Source organism: Brienomyrus brachyistius, chromosome 11, assembly GCF_023856365.1.
Source record: "Brienomyrus brachyistius isolate T26 chromosome 11, BBRACH_0.4, whole genome shotgun sequence".
NCBI classification, from domain to species: Eukaryota; Metazoa; Chordata; class Actinopteri; order Osteoglossiformes; family Mormyridae; genus Brienomyrus; species Brienomyrus brachyistius.
The window spans coordinates 11,573,978-11,595,045 of NC_064543.1; positions in this window are offsets into that span (position 1 = coordinate 11,573,978).

Genomic DNA, 21,068 nt, shown 5'->3' on the forward strand with positions numbered 1-21,068 from the left:
TGGGTGTTGGTCATATCAATGTAAAGTTCTGATATAGACACTGATGTGAGCTGGTGGTAGAGGGGCTAGAGGTAACTAACTTAAATGTTATCACTTTCTCCATTAAAGTCTACCTAATCGGAGATAGTGCTGTCACTGAAATACCTACAGATCCTGTGTATGGTGTCCTGTGCCTTGTGATCTTGCATTACAGGCTTACCATGATGTTGGATGGATGGATGGATGGATAGATGGATGGATGGATGGAATTATGTATGGATGGATGGATGGATGGATGGATGGAATGATGGATAGAAAAGCCTACAGATTTTCTGCTCAATCGTTCATAAGCTCAGTACACTTGGAATTTCAGAGATTAGAGAAAATGAAAAACAAAGATGATATGAAAGTGGACTGTGCTGATGGTAACTGGAACACAGAAGGGGTTTAAATAAGTATTTGTATTACTTAGAATACCTTAAACTATATTGTTTGTGTTTCATGAATTATTGCTTTGCTAAGGAGCAGACTAATTCAGCCGGTAAATAAGTCACCTTGAGGTGATAACAGATAAGACTAGTTAAGGTTGGCAATGTCCTGGCCAGTGTAGCTGGAGGGCCATTCTCCTTTTGGCATAATTTGCATTAATGTTTAAGAGGGCGCCCCCGTGTGGGATGGAGGCTCAGTTAATGCTTACTGGGGGGGGGGGGGGGGGGGTATGTGTGAGGAGTGACAAGTGGCTGATGGTGACATAAACACTGAGGTCAACAGGGCAGACTTTGAACACAGTCAAAACACCCACACCTATATACACATATTCCTATAAATACGTAAAATTATATATCCACTCATATATGCCAGCAGACGCATATCCAAATATCTATATTACAGTGCAGACACAAATGCAGATATGCATGATCATACTTTTATTGAAATATTCACTTGCAGTCACGCACACCGCTGCGCATTAAATCACAGTCACGCCGCTACACCATCTAACAAGCACACACACCTAATTACACACACTCTCATTCACAGGCACACAAAGCCAGCCTCCTGCACACCTTCACAAACAGGCACGTGCCAGGAGATAGACCCCCCCCCCCCCCGGAGACCGACGCCATACAGCGACAGGAGGCCCTGTGAGACCCAGGTCAGCACCTCCTGAGTCCAGCTGCAGAACATCCAGGTTCCAGACGACAGTCTCACCTTGCTAGACTTTTCCGATCAGATGCAAACCGCGTCTCAGCTTTGAACCAGAGACTGTCTGCTTGGATCATCTGAAATCACAAACAAATGTTTCTCCGGGCCAGGAAGGGCGTGGGACGTCTGGAGGCTCTCCGCAGCGTCCGATTCTCCCGGAGCGGCCCGCTGACGGGTCTCTCCGGCGGGCGGGGTGGGGGGGCTGGGTGCGTGGGCCCACGGCAGGTATGAAAAGCCCTGCTTTCAAAGAGCTCTTTTGATCCAAACGGAGCAAACTAGTAAAACAGCGGTGGGAATAATCAGACATTAGAGGCTTTCATCCTCTGCTCGCTGGAGTTCATTATAAGCTCTGAATTTTTGGCTTGAGGCTACACACCAAGGAAGCAGAGTCAGGCCCTGATGACAACTTCATTGAACAAGAGGTTTGCTTTTGTGAGGTCTGTTATTCCGAATCTGCATACGGTTCAACCATTGGATTCATGAGTTTTCGGTTCTGATGGTGCCCAGTCGGGCACACCCAGCATCCCTGACCCACATCGCTCGTTTCAAAATTAACGAGGGGGGGGGAGGGCTTTCTCTAATTACAGAGCCCCCCTAGTTTAATATAAGACCCCTGTTAAACAAACGATTGATCTGCATTTTACACATGTAACTGTGTAAGTCATCGAGTGTGTGGGGGTGGGGGGGGGCTATTTGGGAGGGGGGTGTCTTTGCTTACGGGGATGTGTGGAACTGCCACATAGGTAATCAGTTTTATTTTAACAGTCTTGTGGCTTCAGAGGTCAATATGGGCTTCCTTGGGGGCTGGGTGGTATGGGGGGCAGAGGCGGGGCCAGTGACAGAAGGCGTCAGGGCTCGCGATTTGGCGTTGGGCTAACAGATTGTCCTGTCCACCTTCCCCCCCGCCCACCCCAGCACATTTGGAAAACAGGAGGGGGACGACAAAAGGTGTTAATGGCTTTATAGGAATCATGCTGACACCTAGATCATTATGAGCTGCTGTTTGCTTTAGGGGGAGGGGGGTAATAGGTCAGGTCAATGGCATTTTTATGCTAAAAGCCCACCCCCCCCAATAAACAGCATGTGATGGCTTATGAGAGAACAGCGGCCCACATATATGGAGGGCTGCTGTCCACATGGGGGAATACCCTCATTCCACGGGTGACGTCGCATTCTCTGCTTGCCTGCACAGGGATCCACGAATGCGAGGATGCATTACTGTTGCATGCGTGTGAGTCTGTGGCTAATTGCTTCGGGGTCACCGGGTGCTTGGTCAGGTGTGACATGACAAACTCGCCGCAAATGTGGCAGTCAGGCGGTACTTTTTACGTATCCGTGAGACGCCTTCCCTAATCACAGCACATCTGTTACACGCACTTCCACAGATACTTTCACATTCGGCCAGCTAAAGAGGCACACGGTGCTGGATGCCATTCGGCCCATGCATATCGCTAGTTAGCAACTGTGTGCCACCATGCTTATTTTCTTTAGCAGTGTTCTCTCGTTCTTCCTACTCCGTCTTTGGAAAAAAAAGGTACTATGCCCCGTGATTGTGCAGGCATGGGGTACGAGGTGCCCCTCACCACTTCTCTGAACTAGACAAGTACTTATGGAGAATGGATGGTGGTGTGTAGCTTAGCGGGTTAGGTCACTGTGATCGCAATCCCAAAAGTGATTTCACCATTGGGCCCTTGACTCCCAGTTGCTCCAGGAACTGTGTCACCTTGTCTTCTCACTAGTATGTGACGGAATGAAAGCGAAACGTTGGTACCACTGAAAGCAGGAGTCACTTCCGGGACACACGTGCTCTTTTCTTATCCATGGTTAGTTTACGGAGAGGTGAGAACAGTGAGGTGCGAATTGATTCACCACTGCTACATGCCACACATGCGATGCAACCCAAGGCCGTGTCCCATGGGCGATATCGGGGTGTCCAGACTGTTTCAGGAAGTAGGTAAAGCGTGTCTGATTATCCCTCTACATCGAAGGTGCGTCAGCGCGTCTTTATAATTGTTTGGATCCACTCTTCAATCTGCTCGTCCAATCCACAGACACCCCGAGCAATTCCAGTTACGCGATCTTAGGTTATTGTGCATCTCAAAGAGAAAGACTCCAGCCGTCGTAATGGTGGGGTCACCCACATCCCCTAAAGACACAATATATTCTTATTGGCAAGTCAGTCCGTTAAAGACAAAGGTCACACTCGGAAAATATTAAACTTATGAAGCCTCTTCTCTCTCCCCCCTGCAAATATGCACAGAAAGCACAAAAAAACGTGCTTTGTCCTCAATGTATGATTATATCTTCTTCCTTCATCCTTTACGAATTGCCCTGGGGGGCATTTTTTTATTGGACTCAGCTGCTGACTGCCTCACAAGGTACAAAAGACCCAGTTATTCTGCCGAACATTAAAACTGACCTACCAAAACAGCACTATATACAACCCACACCCCCCCCCCCAATCCAAGTGAAAAATCATTGCGCTCTCTCCAGTGTGTATATATACATGATCTTCAAGCAACGCACCAACTTCAACATCAGATAGGTTAGGATATACATAAGCTTTTTGCTGCCTTTCATCCGGTTTCCCTTACGTTGAGTATGCTGACACTTCTTCATAAAGTTGTCCATGAACACTGAGGCTGTTCGGTGCACCTAACTAATAGGTATGGAGGCAGCGTTCCTCGAAAGACAAACCTGGGGTTGCAAGCAGAAGCTTGTGGGACTCATTTGCAGCTCAATTCAATTTATTTCGGTGGGGTGTGGGGTCACCAGAGGGTGGGACGAGGATGGGGACTGGGAAGAGGAGGCCGGTTGGGTGGAGAGTAGAGCAGTTGTTGCCTGTTCTGATTTGGCCAAAAACATGCACCCGCTGAACGGAGGTGTCATTTCTGCTCGAGACAGGAACAACATTTGCATCCGATTGGCCGGGGTCGTGGTAGCGGAGCAGCATCTGAATCAAACCGCGTGAAATAGATTTTCACAGCGACAAAAACAACGACGCCGACCCAGGAACACAGGGGACAGTGTCTTAATGGGTCCATCCGCAACCTCTCCATTGAATAAAACATCTCCGGCTGCCCCTCTGCCACACAGACATGCACTGGCCCAAAGCGCACTGAAGTCAGAATTAGAAAGGTTAGTGACGGCATTTCCTGGCCCACTGGCATGAGAGGATGGTGCCACCCAGGTGACCCGAAACAGGAAGTGGCAGGGAACAGGGATCTGAAATGAACGTATTTAATATTTCATACTTTCAGGATTGGAGGGTTTGTTTTGTCTTCGACAGGAATTGGAAGCGGTTGCCTGGGAGACGGACTGCAGCGATGCTCAGTGGTGTAGGAGCACTGATCATTTACCACTGCAAAGCGCCGGAAACACTCCAGGCTCTCTCTGTGGCATTTCCCCTCGGAAGAGAAACAACTAGGGTGAGGTGTGGGTGGAGCACGGTTTGGGGGAGGGGGGGTGCTGAAAAAGTGGCTCCAGCCGGCGCATCAAGGGTTCGAGACCAAATTGCTTCCCATCAATTAGTCACATGCTGTGGGAGAGTAAGACCTTAAACTCATAAGCAGGATTGCGTTTTCCCTCCCAGTGTCGAATGCCCCTTCACTTCAAACCTTCCTCTGTGCGCAACTTCAGAACCTCATTTCCTCTTTTTAGCAAACACAGAACCAAACTAATCCCCCTCCTGCCCTATCTGAAATATGAACCAGCCATAAAAATGTGGGCTATCCAAAAAAGGCGAGGCGGTTTTCTTTATTTTGCATTCGTTTGAGTTTTTATTTTGTCTAAGAGATAATAAACAGGACTGTGGAAGACAAAAAAAAAGCGACTGGGATGGACTTGAGAAGTATAGAGGGTTGGTTTACGCCGCAGCATAATTGATTGTGATAGCCAAGTCCTCAGCATGAATATTCAGGGAAACACTCCTTCTCAGAGTCAACCTCAGAGCACACCGAGGGCAGCCTGCGAAAACCCAGAGACAATGGGAAGAGAAAATCCCAGAGCTTTATTAGGACTAAGGTACTGTATCTGCTGAAAATCCTATTGTTCTGTCCGAAGCTCAGCTTGTTTGACTTTACATAAAGCATTAGAGGCATTTGTCCAGTGTGAGGGTCCTGCATTCTTTAGCCAGGCCAATGGGAAGGCACCTTTGCGGGGTCACATGACCCGATTCTGTTTGCTGCCGGACCTCCAGCCAAGCTGCGTTCATCAGGATCCCTTTTAAGGTCCATCACTCAGGAAACAAACAGGAGGCCTTTGAAGATTAGCCATTTAAGGTCTATTGGAAGCTGTAAATCCCGATGCCGAGGCTCCCGTGGATGGTTCGGGCTGCAGGCTATAGAGGTGTTGTAGAATTGTGGGAAATGCTGATTCATTCAGCAACAAACAACCCCCCAAAAGTAATTGTGCTCTGCTCTGTTCCATTACTATATGACTTCAATGCCCACTTTCCGACTTTCAGCCTGCAATGTTAAACAATTACCTATTACATATTAAACACAATATTAAATATAATGACCTTATCCCCACTTTCATTATAATAGCAGTTACATCATCTCCCAGTGTTTACAGGTGTTTCCTCCAGGTACTTGAGTTTTTCTTACATCCCAAAACATGCTGCTAGGTGGGTTAGTCACCCATGGTGTGTGTGTGGTCCAGGTATACATTATATTGTAAGGACCAAACGTCCCCACAAACTGATAAAAACTTGTTGTTTTGACATTGTGGGGACCATTTTTGTTCAGTCCCCACAAGAGCAAATTCAATTTCATAAAAATCTGTAACTGCAATCAAAAAACTAAAAAAAAAAAAATATTAGTATTCTGTTTGGTTACTTATGGTTAAGGTTAGGGCTGGGTAGGGGTTAGAGTAGTTATGTTGGGATTAGAGTTTTCCTCATAGAAATGAATGGAGAGTCCCCACAAAGAAATAATTACAAACCTGTGTGTGTGTGTGTGTGTGTGTGTGTGTGTCCTGTGATGGACTGGCATCTTATCCTGGGTGCCTCCTGCCTTGGACAGATAATAATTTTAATAACACTACTGAAAGGAAATGTAATAATAGTAAATAACAACAGGGAACAGAAAAATCTACAATAAAATCGCAAAATCACATTTTCATTTCGAAAGTGTGAAGCCCCGTCTACTAGTACTGTTCACTGTAAATATTTATTTTCTGCTTCTTTGGTTGCCAAAGGCGTGTCATTTTTAAAGAAACACTCTTCGAAACTAACTTTAATCAGGTCAGTCATGAATCATAGATTCCATTGGATTCAGTACAAACTATTCACTTCTGAAACCAGTCGAATTTTTAAATATTCATTTCCGAGTGTCCCCAATTTGTGTAGTCGTCATTACCATGTGATTATTTTTCTCTTTTAGCTTTCATTTGCAGCTGAATAATGGATAAGTGCATGTTTAAATTTAACAGATCACAAAGGAAACAGTGACATGATGACTAATCTTGGACTGTTTGGAGCTCGCAGGAGCGTCACCGCCGAGAATGGCCCGGTACCCGCCGAGAATGGCCCGGTACCCGCCGAGAATGGCCCGGTACCCGCCGAGAATGGCCCGGTACCCGCCGAGAATGGCCCGGTACCCGCCGAGAATGGCCCGGTACCCGCCAAGAATGGCTCGGTGTTGGCTCTCCGCTTTACGTAAGCCAGTGCCGCTGCATTCTTTTCATTTGCATATCTTCAGTAAAAGCAGGGAATGCAGGTGCCGCAACGCCTTTTCGCCGAGCCTATGAATTTTGCAGCCCAATTTCAAGGCCCATGTTGCTCACACCACACTGCCCCCCACCCCCAGTGATCACCAGAGAAGAAACATCAGAGCTACATGGTGGGAATCCTTCAAGCTCCCCCCCCCCCGGATATTTATGCCAGTGGGTGTCCCCATCTTAGCACAGGGGCTAATCTCGCAGCACAGCCAACGCTGAGGATCAGTGGTGATCGGGATGCGTGGAGGTTTGCAGTGTTTGTGTGAGGTAGACCCCTCTGCCCCCGACCAACGCCGCCCCTCTCCGCTTTCCTTGGCCGTTGTGTTTTTCTGTGATCTACCAGTCATGTATGTGATTGGATTTTGGGCTCAACAAAAACCTGAAATTACACACCTATTGTGGCGGCTCCATAGCGATAAGGGCCGCCACTGGCCCTCTGGCTGCCGCTGCTGCTGCTGGAGATTCCGGCTGGCCTTTCTCAGGATGTTCAGGCTGGGGAGCCGTAATTGGATTAGGTCGGTCTCTGGGAGCCGGCAGCCGAGAGTCAAGTGGCCCGTTCCGTAGGCCGACAAAAGACGGGAAGGCAGGAGGGACCTGCAGATAGCCCTGGATGTAGGCTGGACCACCGAGTAGAGATTACCCCCCACCCTCCCCGTTGAAAAAAAAAATCAAGCACTGGATTTATACTCAAAGCCCCTTCACCCTGATATACTTCTGCATACGGGATTCTGGACTCTCATGGGGTTTCAGTGCTTCTGCAGAAAGATCCTGATAACATAGAGGATAACTGACTTGCAACATGCCAACCTTAGTGTCCCTGGTCTGGAGAGCAAAGCCATGTCCTCAGAGACCGGCTCAAAAATAGTCACCAACAGGAACTGTGCAAATGGTGCCCGTTGGCACTCTTGGAAACAGTTTGGGTGGGCTAAGCAGTAACTTTAGCCATTTCCTAGTGGTCATGTTTGCTGTAGTTCTCCCAGAATGCATGGTATTAAATCCGAAACCTTGCATTCGCTGGACAAACACACATGAGGCTGCGGGGTGCAGGGATTGGCTGGCCTCACATTTCAGAGATATGGTGAGATGTGCTGGATGGCTTCTCAGTAAACACCTTGGAAAAATGCTAGGAATGTGCATTTTAGCAGCGGGTCCCAGCCCACTTTTTAACATCCCGTCACTTTTATTGGGCAATTATGTTTCCAAGCGGGCCAATCAGGACAAAGTAGTCCGGGGAGGCCGGTGTGTCGTTGCACATGCTGCACTCGGAGTGCAACCTGAGATGGACCTCCTGTAGCAGAGATGGAGGAAGGTCCAGGTTCACCTCCGGTGCCGTTCTGTTAATGAGCTGCACGTTTGCATCCAGCTGACACCGGTTCAGCCCACCCAATCACATGCATTTCCCTGCTCCGGAGACTGTGCTCTTGCTATTAACCCCTCGCCTCGGGCCGGACTCTTTCATTCTCTCCGCCAGCTCTGCCCACCTAAAACCCTGAGTGTGACACCAGCATCTGGGGACAGAGCCTGCTGGCATGACAGGGATGTCCCTGGTCCATTTGCCTCCTTTCCAGCTCCTTTACCCCTCTGCACAGACCTTGCTCTTGGCTCCGGAGAAAAACACGTTAATACGTCGCAGGTAAAATAAATAATGCAGGTCAATATTTCCACGGTGTTCCCCAGTGGCGGGGGCAAATGCTTGGACCCACACACTAGCCAATCTCCCCCTTCAGCTGAGCTAATAGCCCTGTGTCTTTTTCATAGGGTCACTGGCGCTAGGAGAATGCTGGGAGATTATCCCTCCAGCCCCCCCCAGCCCCCCAAAGCCTGTAGGGAGAGCTTATCATTATCAGTGTTAAACCTGCTTATTAGCTCCGGGAGGACTATCCACACACTGTGAATGACATGGTCATTCCAGCTTCCTCTGGAGCTCAGGCTTATTATGAACTGGAATCATCCTGAAGGCCAGCCACTGGAGAATCTCAGCCAGCCCATCCCATGTGGCTCCAAAGCCTGAACGTCATATGACCAGTAGTGGTTCTGGGAACAGCAGTATTTCTGGTGGTCCCATTAAGGAGGCATACCATCTGGAAAAATCCAGAAAAAAAAAATTAGGAACTTTTCCAGAAGTTCAGAACTGGTTTTTGGTTAGCGTCACCTATCAACAGTCATGTTAGTTTGTTGTAGGATTAGTTGAGTCAGCCGTTGTTGCCATAAACGATGGTGCAGAACAAGGAGAGTATAGACTGAGGGTCAGGTCAGTATGATCTTCTGCCTACACACCTACAGTGTTACACCTGTGCAGCTTGGGACTTAATTAAGACAGAGGGGCCCATGCAATGATGTATACTGAGGTGAGCAGTGAGTTTTGCTATGGGCTTAGCCTTCATGGTCTTGGAGTGCAAGACTTTAGAATCCACTTCTTTTGGATTCATGTTGACGTTTCCAGGTTGGTTTGGTAATCAGACCTGGACTGTGAAGATAAAGTTGATTATGGAGACGTGAAGCAGCTGGCATTGATATATCCGTGTATTTGGTAATAGGGTGATCATAGAAACGTCTAGAAAATTGGTTGCTTTGTCAAGGTAACATTTTGTGTTTGATAAATTTGGCATACAGTGGCTGTGCAGACTTGAGATGATGTTATCTTGAGTTTCCTGAGTAAAGATGTTACTTCTGACGAAGACTGTTGTTATGCAGAGAGGTTCCTCCCAGGTTCACTAAGCACCTGTGCAGGTGTCTCTCTCATGTAGATCTCGTGCTGTCAGTAGCCCAGGCACCTGGTCCTGACACTTTGCACTCCGGGACCGTCGGGCAGCAGGCTGACCGGATGGAAGGTTCTGGCTGCTTTGCACCTCTGTCATGTTTAATTTCACAATAAAAGTCCCATGTGTTACTGGCATGTTCTCCTCAGACATGCTCTTTATGGCAGAGGATTGTTATAGGATTATGCTGAGCTTTTGAAAGAAAACGGTAGTGGCCCATGTTCTAGTTGTGAAAAAGGCCTTCAGTGACATACGGAGGATCTGAGGACGCTTTCACACAGCGCCCATCTAGGACAATCATTCAGCAACATTTTCTAAGAGTAGGAACACCGCTAGTGGGTTAGGGTGGCTCAGGAGCTCAGTGGCTGCTTGGGGTCTGCAGCACTGGGGATTTTAATCCCATCGCTCACTATGCATGTGTGGAGTGGTGCTGCAGAGAGACTGAACGCATTCACTTGGGTGAAATGGTGTCTCCCGGCTGCAGGATTTAAGGTTGTCATTATTGGGATTAGGGTTTTTCCCATATAAAAGAATGGAAGGTCCCTATAAAGATACAAATTCTAGTGTGTGTGTGTGTGTGTGTGTGTGTGTGTGTGTGGGGGGGGGGGGGGGTTGCATAGATCACATTTGGGGACCAAAATGTGGTAAAACCTGAAACTTCCTTACTTTTAGGGACACATCTTCAGGTCCCCATTTGGATAAACCTCAATTTTTATAAAGAATCTGTGAATGCGATCAGAAAGCAAAAGTCTTGTATCTTGCTTGGTTACTTATGGTTGTAATGCTTATGGTTTCCCAATGTCCCTATACTGGAGAAGTGGTTTGTGCATTGATGCATTTGCTTAACTGTAAAGATAATTACTTAGGAGTATGACTATATTGCACACAGATATGAATCATTTAGAGACAAAATTTAATATATTAGAGTTCATTTTATGTTAGGTAGCTAGTTTTTGTTTTTAATAATTTCTCAATTCCACAGTTTTTCAATCGCTGTTCTGAAAAGCACTAACATCACTCCAGCATCTCAGTTTGTTTCTGTTTTGCAATACATGCAGGCACAGCACCATACTTAAGTGGGTTAGCTGGTAATTAACTCTGAATACTTTGGTGTACATTTGCCAGCTAATTAAATGTGTCTTATTTCTCCTAGCTGGTGAGAAATCCAACCAACGTTGCCATAGGAACAGTAGGGTTGGAACACAGTTTGTTGGGGTCGGTTCACATCGGCCAGATTTCAAAAACCTGTCAAACGGATCGATTAGAAGCTTTTGCAAAACCAATGCCAGGAACTGTAGACCAGTTCTTTACACAAAGAGCACCTACAAGTAGCTTCACTAATTCAGATGTATCATTTCTTAATAATCAGTGAATCTGTACATCAGTTATTTGTAAATCAGTGTATGAATGTGTACGCTTGTCTTTGGCCAGGATTACATCACTGAATATTAGCAAAACAGCACATGAGCAAACAGATTAGACCCTCTGGTTTTATATAGAATTTCTCCTGGACTGTCTGCAGGGGCGACTGTCACTGGACACAGGAGGGTAGAGGGTGAAGGAGACTGACTAGGATGCTGCTGGCTGCCTAAGTGTCATACAGGTGCATTGCTATGGACACCTGGAGAAGCAGGGAGCTGTTTGGGGGTATCGAATATGGAGGGGTGGGCCTGTGGCTTCCACACCCTCTAAGTATTTTCTAGAGGACATAATGTAAAAGCAATCAAATCAACAAAAGATATGCGGCAGTCTTTTTGTTTGCCCTTCATGACAGTGGTGATTCCGGAACATTGCTTTTCGACTACCATGGAACCTCTGAGACAGACGTTTGCCTAAACTCTATCATTAAAGATATCCAGTGGTTTGAGTGTTTAAAGGGGAAATGGCGGAGCACTCTAAATGAAATAAGGGTGCCTCCCCTTAACATTCACAGAAAACCTATATTTGGGCATTTTTCCTAAGAGGCATTCCCCACACGGATTGTCTGTGACCCCCTCTGGCTACCCGCAGCTACAGACCAAGCATCCGTATTTGTGCAGGGAGTTTGGCGCGTGTCTGAGCCGGCCTTGGAGGGAACGTGGACAGCAGCAGCTGACGCCGACGCTAATTCCAGAAGCGCTACAAGCGCTATTCTGCTAGCCTTTGATTTCCTTTAACTAGCTTAGGCTACGAAGACAAGCCATCCCCCTAATATGTGTTTTGGAGAACGTCCAGGCCAAGGTACTCCGGCCGTCTAAATCCCGCTCCATAGCGGGCAGCATTTCCATTTAAAACAACGAAGAGGAGACCCCACTCTCCCTTATGGCAATAATTTCATTCACACCACAGAGAATCTGGGGACACTTGCAGGGCTGATTTTAAGTGCTTTATTTAAAGAGAGGGCTTCTGTACTTCTCCCAAAACAGGAGCTTCTCTTTCAGCTATCCTGTTACCTGGGTGATTCAGGCCTTAAATTATCAGCCCTATCACCAGAGGTAAAACGATATGCCCGAGCTAATGGAACTACATTCTGCCACACTGAGGTGACCCTCTACCGCCCCCCACAGCCATCAAGCCGGGGACACCTCCAGCGCCTGTCAGTAACTGAGTAAATACAGCCCAACCAATACCATGTTCAGGTGGTGATTTGTGTAGCTAAGTGAACCCCAACCCTTGTCTCTGGCTGCCTCTTCCAAAACACAGTGACGGCTTTGTGTATCTCCAGCTATATTTCCACTTAGCTATCTTAAACGGCAATAAAGGGATTATGGAGGGTTCTGACAAAAGTATCTTTCACAGGGAACTACAGGCAGTGCCCAACTTCATGCGGTATTTTACTGTACCGTGAACTGAGGAACAGCAGAAGCCATGCAATGTTTTCATCAGTGTCACAGAGTAGTCTGTGCATTCATTATCACAAACCGTCGTATTTAACCGGAATTTTTAATGCTGTAGGCTTTATGGCAGCCCGTTCGTAAGTACGAATTCTCCATAAGTCAGACGTTCTTAAACCAGACAAGCAGATATGAGTCTAATTCACGAACACAAATAAGGGTGTAAAAATGATCTCCCTGTTGATTGGTGAGGGGTTAAACCAGACAGTGACTGACAGGACAGGGTGAAGCTCACACATGGGGAGTCTGATGCCTCATTTTCGCCATCACTGCTCTCTGAATCCATGCAATGTGGCTGTGTGTGTGTTTGGAGGTGGGGGCTAGATGCGAGCTTTCGGTACTTACACCAGATTATAACCATAAGAACGTAGCATGTGATACACACGGCTGCCCGGGGAGGCCCAGGGGCCCAGCGAATCGCATCTACAGTGGACCTAATCCCTATTGATTAGCGAGAAGCTGCTTCTGCACGCCGCCAATGTGCTGCGACCATGTGGGGCATCTGCCCTTTGCCCGCTCAGATACGCGCCTAGTAGTGGTGCCAGATTACTGGGGAGGGGGGGAGTTGACCTAAGCAGCGGAGTTAATGGGCCCTCCTCAGAAGGAAGTAGTAATTCTAGCATGTTCTTTCCAGACCGTGGTGACTCTTAGGTTTACAATCTGACAATACAGTGCTCCAGGGTTATGGGTACGACTCTTAAATTGAAATCATCCTTGCGCTCCCCCGCCCCCTTTACGCCCCTGTGTACATGAGAGTTGGTGAACGTGCCCTGTGATGGACCAACATTCCATCCAGGGTGTGTCTTGCCTTTTGGTCTGTGCTCCCTGTAGTAAACTCCAGGTTGGCTGCTACCCTGTGCTGGATAGGGGGTTATGGAAGACGGACAGATGGTTGGATGTGGCTTTTCGCACCAGTTCTGGCAATCCTGACACATTCTAAATGATGATACAGGAGGTGAAGTGGCAGTCTTTGCGTAACAAGCCCAGGTCCCTAAGCGCGTCACCACCGGTTGACCTTAGCTCATGCCTGTCCCAGCTTACAGTGCGAGGTCACTTCCCCCAGTGCCCTCAGAGTCTGCCTGTTTGTGTTGCACACTGGCTGACCTCAGACCCCACTGGGAGCCCCTCCTCGCTGCAGAGGTTTTAGGAAACACTCTCGCCTGGTCCCTGGGCTGCAGCTGTTCGAGGTAAGAGCCCCTCTCGGAACTGATAAAAATAACCCCCCCCCCCCCGACTCACGCTGCATAGCAAGATAAGGCTCTTCCTGATGCATCTTTGGGCAGGAAATAAATGCCTGATGTATTCCAGGCCCAGTAGAGGGGTGACATATCTCACAAAGTATCGGGAATCAATGTGGGACAAATTATTTACTGAAAATATATCCTGCTTTGAAATACAGCCGGTCAGGTGACACAATTTATTCAGAAACATGCCTGCATAAATCACAGAAGGAGGGGACCTGACCCTGTGGGAAAAGGGAAGGAGCATGGGGGTCTTTTTTTTGGGTGGCAGGTGAGTCAAGACTTTGGGAGTCTGTCAGAGTGATCCGTGAATGTTTGTTAACTCCGGATCTGTGCAGGTGGCAGCGAAGGCTCCCTTCGGTGCTGGTGTCTGGGATCTGGGTTCTCCGTCCGTTTGACGTTATATATAGCGACTTTTGGCTGCGGTGACCCATTTGCAGCCCCTTTTTCAATTTAAGTGATATTGATTATATCTGAGTCACACAGTCAGAGGGAGAAATACGCCCGAGTTGTGGATCCATCCGGTAATCGCCAGGAAACGGGAGTATTTCCAAGAGCCATTTGCAAAGGCGATAGGGGCCAATGCTGAAGCAAAAAGAAAATAAAAAAGGACAAAGCAGAGGGAGGCAGTCACCCCCCACTCCCCCAATATATAGGCTGTTTGCCAGTGTTATACAGATGGGAAGGGGGGTGTATAGGGTTTGGGCCAAGTTAAACGGAGGCAGAATTACGATGAATGGAGCAGGTGATCCCTGCCCTATACCCAAGTGTCATTCTGCACGCCCCCCTGCATGTGACGTGTTGTGGGAGGGGTCTTGTGCACCCCCCACACACTCCCCCAGACAAACATCTATCACTTTGGCAGTGAAATCACTCCAGCTCACCTGGCAGCAGCCGTGACGCATCCATCTGAGACACATGGACCTCTAACCAAGCCTGACCGCTAGATTATCTACATACTTAGGCTCATTCTAGGTTTTTTCCCACTCAACCGGGCTGAAAAAGGACCCCCTCCCCCCCCCCCTCCATTTCGACCCCCGAGAAAAAGATTCATGACTCAAGATTCAAGATTCAAGATTCCCATCGTGGGCCATGCTTCGTACAAGCCACTGGAATCCCCTTCATTTCCCATAATGCTCTTGCACAGAGACCATATCGAGCATCTGAAAAACAAACATGCCAACGCGGGTTAAGAACAGCCTACAAAACCACTGTTTATAAAAAAAAAAACTGTTGATTTCCAGGACCGGACCCCGACCGGATGCCACATCCCTGGCCCATGCCCTAAGCGGAGGTCGCCATCGACCATCCGCTGTGCTCTAAATCATGGCTGGCTTTCATGGGCGAACGCCGTGGCAGGAATGTAAAGAAAACTGAAATGAAAACGTCGAGCGAAAGACAGAAGACGAGAATGGTGATGGTGAGGAGACGCCGTCTCCCGCGGCCTGGCTATGGAGGGGCTTCCTTGGCCGCAGACGCCCTCCAGTCACCGTGCGGGTTTTCGCACACGCACCGCTGCTCACGTGGGATTTATTATGGACGGGTTAATGGGCCACAGCAGGCTGAGTAAATCTCACAGCTCCGGCAGAGGAAGTTTGCTTTGACCTGCTTTCTTCTCTTCCCTTTAAAAACAAAAGCTTTGCATATTTCCCTTCCCGAGCCAAAGTCCTTAAAAGCCCATTTGGGACGGGGTTCCTGTGGTCCCAGAGGGCATGGCCGCCATGAGTGCCGTCGTAATGCTCTTTCGATCCCGCATAGCGGACTCACGGGGTTCAGCTGGACTGACACGTGTCTGATTCACCAGCACTGTGACATTCTCGTCAGGCCCCGCCCACCTGCCTCAGGGCTGGACTGATTCGTGTCTGATTCGCCAGTCCTGCGACATTCCCGTCAGGCCCCGCCTCCCTGTCCCAGGGCTGGATTTAAAGGTTTGGGGGCCCTAGGCGGAAACAGGAATGGAACCCTGTTCAAGTTTGTCTGTTTACCTGAGTATGAAAAGAGCACTGGGTAGCTTGAAATCTCAAAGCTGGAATTACAACCGGGACGGGAGGGCACCTTTGTCTATCCTAAAAACTCTTGCTAAAAATCCAATTAACATCCTATAATTTAAATGATCGTATTTTATATCCATAAATGGAACATTTGGAAATTCTGTTTTTGGGGGCCCTAGGCAGCCCCTGCCGTGCCTTTAGTCATGACGGTTTGGGGCTCACCCTCTCGGCCACTACGACAGGCAGGTTCTCGTGTGCAGAAAAACACAATAAAAATAACAGAGTTAATGGGGAAAAGAACAGGATCGGGGCAGACCACTCTGACCCTAAAAACATTAAGATTTACAAAACACCTAATAAAATCAAACTTCTCTTTGAGTGTGAACGTTTTTCCTTTATATTCAACACCTACAATTTCACCAGTATGCTTTATAGACACATTTATAAAACTTTGCTCATTCATATTTACCAGAGTGGAGAATATTTTGTGAAAATCGGCATTTCCAAAATGAAGCACTTGGGCTAGCTAACCTATGTGAGTATCAAGCATATTCCTACAATGAATGGTGTAGTCAGGTGTTTTAAACCTTAGCATGTCCCCAATTGAATCATGTACAGCCCAATACGAGATTCACATCATGTAGCAATGCGTTCCCGACGAACCAATCACGTGAGCCAATTTGCATTTCGGAAACTCACGTAATAGCAGAACTACCTGTTTATGTAAGTTAACGTGCACACCTGCGTACGTTTGCCTTCACAAGAGCGAATGTGAATGCGCACGCAACCCACGCATTTACACGCAAAAGCGCAGAGATGAACGTATGCATCCGTAGGACACAGAGGTCCATGAACAGACACATGCACGTAAGCCCACACATGGACGCACAAATGCATGCAAACCAACAAACAGACACACACACACACACACGCAGCGTGGGCCGGCTGCGATAAGGGATGTTTCTGGAACCATCTCCGTAAGCCTCTCCCCTTATTGAGAGGCACCGACAGTGCGGAATGAAAGAGATCAGTGAGGCAGGGGTTTGATTGATAAAGTTCCTATCTGGCTATTTGCGATCTGGCTGTGGGGGGAAGCAGCTTTCGCCAGACAGAAAAGCAATTAATCTGTAAACGAGCTCTGGAACAGCAGGGCTGAGCATCGGAGGATCCAACACTCAGAGCTCTGGAGAAAAGATAAGGCAGCAGTCGGCTATTTATTGTACATTTTAATTAAGTGCTTGTTAGCGGCAGTTATCTTAACAGTCACAAAATTAGTGTTGTAATGCATTTTGTTTGAGGAAAAATGGAGGAGGCTGAAGGAGGCCAGCAAAGCGGTCGCAGATTGCTTTCATTTTAAATCACAGAGTAAATTCAGAAGAGGCGGATGTCACAATGATCTAAGCTTAGCGGCTAATGGTTATTTAATATGGCCATCAGCGTTCCCGGGTCCCCAGCATACGGCACTTACACAATACCCTCCAAACCCTCTTTAACACTTATTTGAGATGACAGGAAAAATGAAACCGTTTGTGCTTTCAATGGAAAAGCAATCACTGCTACATTATATTCCGCCTGCCCTATCACGGTAATGCATAGTAAAAATGTCACCAAATGTATTTAAATACCTGATGGAGTGTTGCCGTTTGATTCCTGTTACCCGGCTGATTAATAAAAATCTTCAATTTGTATGTAAATGCACTCGGTTTTCATATCATCCGCATACCTGCACCTGGAGAAAAATTATAAACTGAAGTTTAATGCGGCAATTATGAGAGTTTATGGTGATTCTTAAGGATCCAGGCCGCCTTGCTGACCGGGATGATGAGATATTTTCACGGGGAATATTATGTGGGGCCTGGAGGAGGAGGCTTGGGATGCCCCCTCCAACAGAAACATGGGAGGGGTTAGAGCTGTGTGGGGGGGGGGGGGGGTAGATCCACATTCCTCCTTCCAAACACCTTCTTTTGTTTGCCGTTCTTTCGGCTCCCTCCTTCACGTCTAGCCGCTTCGAGGTATTGTGTTCTATGATGACACAATGAGGAAACAGATAGGAAATGACATCACACAGTGTGCCTCTGATGTCACCGGAAATGACCTCACAAAGTCTGTCTCTGATGTCATATCTTCCTATTTATGTATTTACATTTTTTCCTTTAGCCATTTTGGGTTTTCTTTCTTTTTACTTCAGAACCCACGTTTCTAGTCCTCCGACTACCCTGCTTGCTTAAAGAGAAGAGTGCAAACGAGACGAGAGTGCAGAGAAGATTGCCTACCATGAAAGGGCTGCTCCATTAACCGGGTCTGTCTAGACCGCTGCCTGAGGAGCTAATCCTTAATAACAGACCGACGACGTCCCCCCCCCCTCCAAACCCCAATGCCCCCAACCTCTTTTTCTGCTCTGTCGTTGACTCACCTTGAACGCTGTGACCTGTTTGGATCAGCAGCACTCAAGGTGCCCTCACAGCTGAGCCACCATCAATCTCCCACCTCCATTTTCAATGGAGACAGGGATGCTTAGGACACCGGTGGTTCCGTCAACCATGCTGCGACATGGTGGCAAGGCAGCTGTGATTTTTTTATGATTTGCGATCCTGTTTCGCCATTCCTCATGGCTCATGTACTTGAAATCTCTCAGACTGCGTTTGTCCCATACTCATGGCTTATGTACCTGAAGTCTCTGAGTTATGTAAAACCCCACTCCGCAAGGCCGAGGTCACAGCCAGAGAGTGGGTGCTGTGCAGTGCCTCCTTGGGTCAGCAGAATTCAACACATCTGAGCTCACAAATCCATCCAGCTGCTGTCAGGTTATGTAATATTACACAGCTTCCCATTGCTCTGAGATAAGGACAACGTTGAAGTTTGAGGGCAGCAGTCTCATCCATTTAGCAGATCATCTAGCAGTACATAAAACAAGACCAAATGAAGCCCTTTATCTTTATGTACATGTATGGCCATTAAAATAATCTAGATGCTACATTTGAGATAGAAAGATACCTTTGTAATTTTCTAAATTCCGAACAGCTGTTTGTCAGTCAATTAACAGTCTCCAAGTGCTGCTTTTAATTTAAAAAAACATCTTGATTGCAATGCAGTTTGGAGATCTGTGTAGAACGCTGTGAGATGTATTCTCGGTCCATTGTAGTTTCTGTATTTTGTGTCAGCTCAGATTCTTTTTAATTAATTGTGGGAAAGGTCATATTTTAGCTAATTGTTTCATTAGCTGTACTAGGGCATATATTTGAGCAGTAATGGATTCTTTATGCATTAGGCTTGTTATGAGTGGTAAGTACAGTTGTTAAGAAACTAGACTTGCACTCAGAGGAACTTTGCTTTCTGGTTCTTGAACCTGTATAAAAGAGTATTGGACGTATTGAGATGGCCTCTGCTAACCACTATTTGTGTCGGACAATTCTAGAGTGATCTCAGAACAGCTTCTCAAAATCTGATTCAACTGAACAGTAAAAATCAACCAAACAGCACAACAACCATATGAAAAGGGGTGACAAAGCCTTTCCAGCTGTTTTTCTCAAAGGTCATGATGATGTACTTAGGTTCACACTAAGCAGCCCTCTACAAAAAAGAATTAAAATCTCATATGCAGCCCTGTGGTATCTTCCGGTTTCCCCCTTTCTTTAGCCAAAATATGTACCGTTCTGGGTTTTTATGATACTTTTTTATGGAGCTGGGTTGCGTGGGAGGATTGATGTCCTGGGAAGTATCAAAGCACACAGTGCAAAGCTTTAGAGTCACTCCATCATTTCCTTTGCCCTGCAAACACCGACCAGCAAGCAGCTTTCATACTTACGGCTCTGTTTATCCGCCTAGATCATTTTACTGGAGAAATTGGGCCCGTAGGCAGAACAATGAGGGGTCCTGGGAGGGACTCGTACCTGCAGCCTTTCAAGCTAGTCCCTAAATCACTACTCCTCCAGGCTGCCAATTCCAGTTCCAACACAGTCCCACCCCAATTTGTTTTCTGTCTTTCACTAAACTATCCATCTATCCATCCATCACTCCATCCATCCATCCAATTTATGTAACCGCTTGTCTAGAGCCTATCTGGGAGACTATGGACACAAGCCTGGCTGGGGCACCTACCCATCACAGACTACTAGACTAATAATTTATTTAGCATGGAAAAAATATTGAGACAGCACACAGCATTGGAGGCCATAACTGACCCACACAAAGGGTGTTTAGGTGAGGAGAACATCACACCCAAGCTGGGGTGTGGCCACCTGAATAGATCCCCCCTCCCCCGCAAATCCCCTGGTCCACAACTTTTTTACTACTGGTGCCTACTGACATACCCAAATAAATGGGCAAAAAAATTACGTGTGGGGCAAGAGGTGACGGTAAAAGTTGTCTCTGGGTTGGGGGGGGCGTGGAATCAAGTCCAGTTAACATAACCCCCCCCCCCCCGATAATCCTGTTCCCCCCTCAAAAGGGTGAAGACATCAATCATCTCATCACATCTCATCAAACCAAAATCATGCCCTTGCCTAAATGCCCACCCCAGGATGCCATCCAGGCAGCACCAGCAGCTCATCCTCACAATACCACGGTCCAGATTTCGGTTCTGGTCCTCGACCACACAATAAGACATCTGAGATGTGGGCAGCACGGGCGAACTCTGCGAACACAGCGCGTAAGAATCAGACATAAAGCAGCTCTGCTGCCGAAATGCGGCGCTCACAGACTGCATCGTTCGATTCCTGCACGTGATAGCAGTCGCAATCCATGCATTGAGCCTCCGATAATGGTAATCTCCCGTGATTATCTGCGATGGGGCATATGCAGGCCGTGCTGCTCTGAAAGCGTGCTCCTGATGGAACAGCACAACTTCTCACAGGCCTTTTTTTTCTTTAAAAAAAAGCGTTTCACCCCCATGTATGCAAATCCGACAATCTAATGGCTTTAGACAGAAGCCATTCAGATCCTGTTTACCTTCTACCCATTCTGAAAATAACTCCGCATTGTATAAAAATTGAATTTTACAGATCACAACGGCAAGGCAATGCATCCACTGAAGTGTACATTTCCTGAGAAACGTATCGTGATCTTTAATAATGTGCGGTATACAGCTTCACCCAAGCGCTCCGTTTAAATAAAACACCATATTAATATTAATACTTGTGGACTGTGGAGTAGTGAACTCTGAGGAGTGCAGCAGAAAAACCCATTAATTCCTATCGAGGGGAAAGCCCAAATTAATTCCTATTCATATTCTAATGGATTTATGCTAATGGGGGGGTTGGGGGGCGGAGGGTGAGGGGGTTCTCTGAGAAGGGTTAAAGTGGA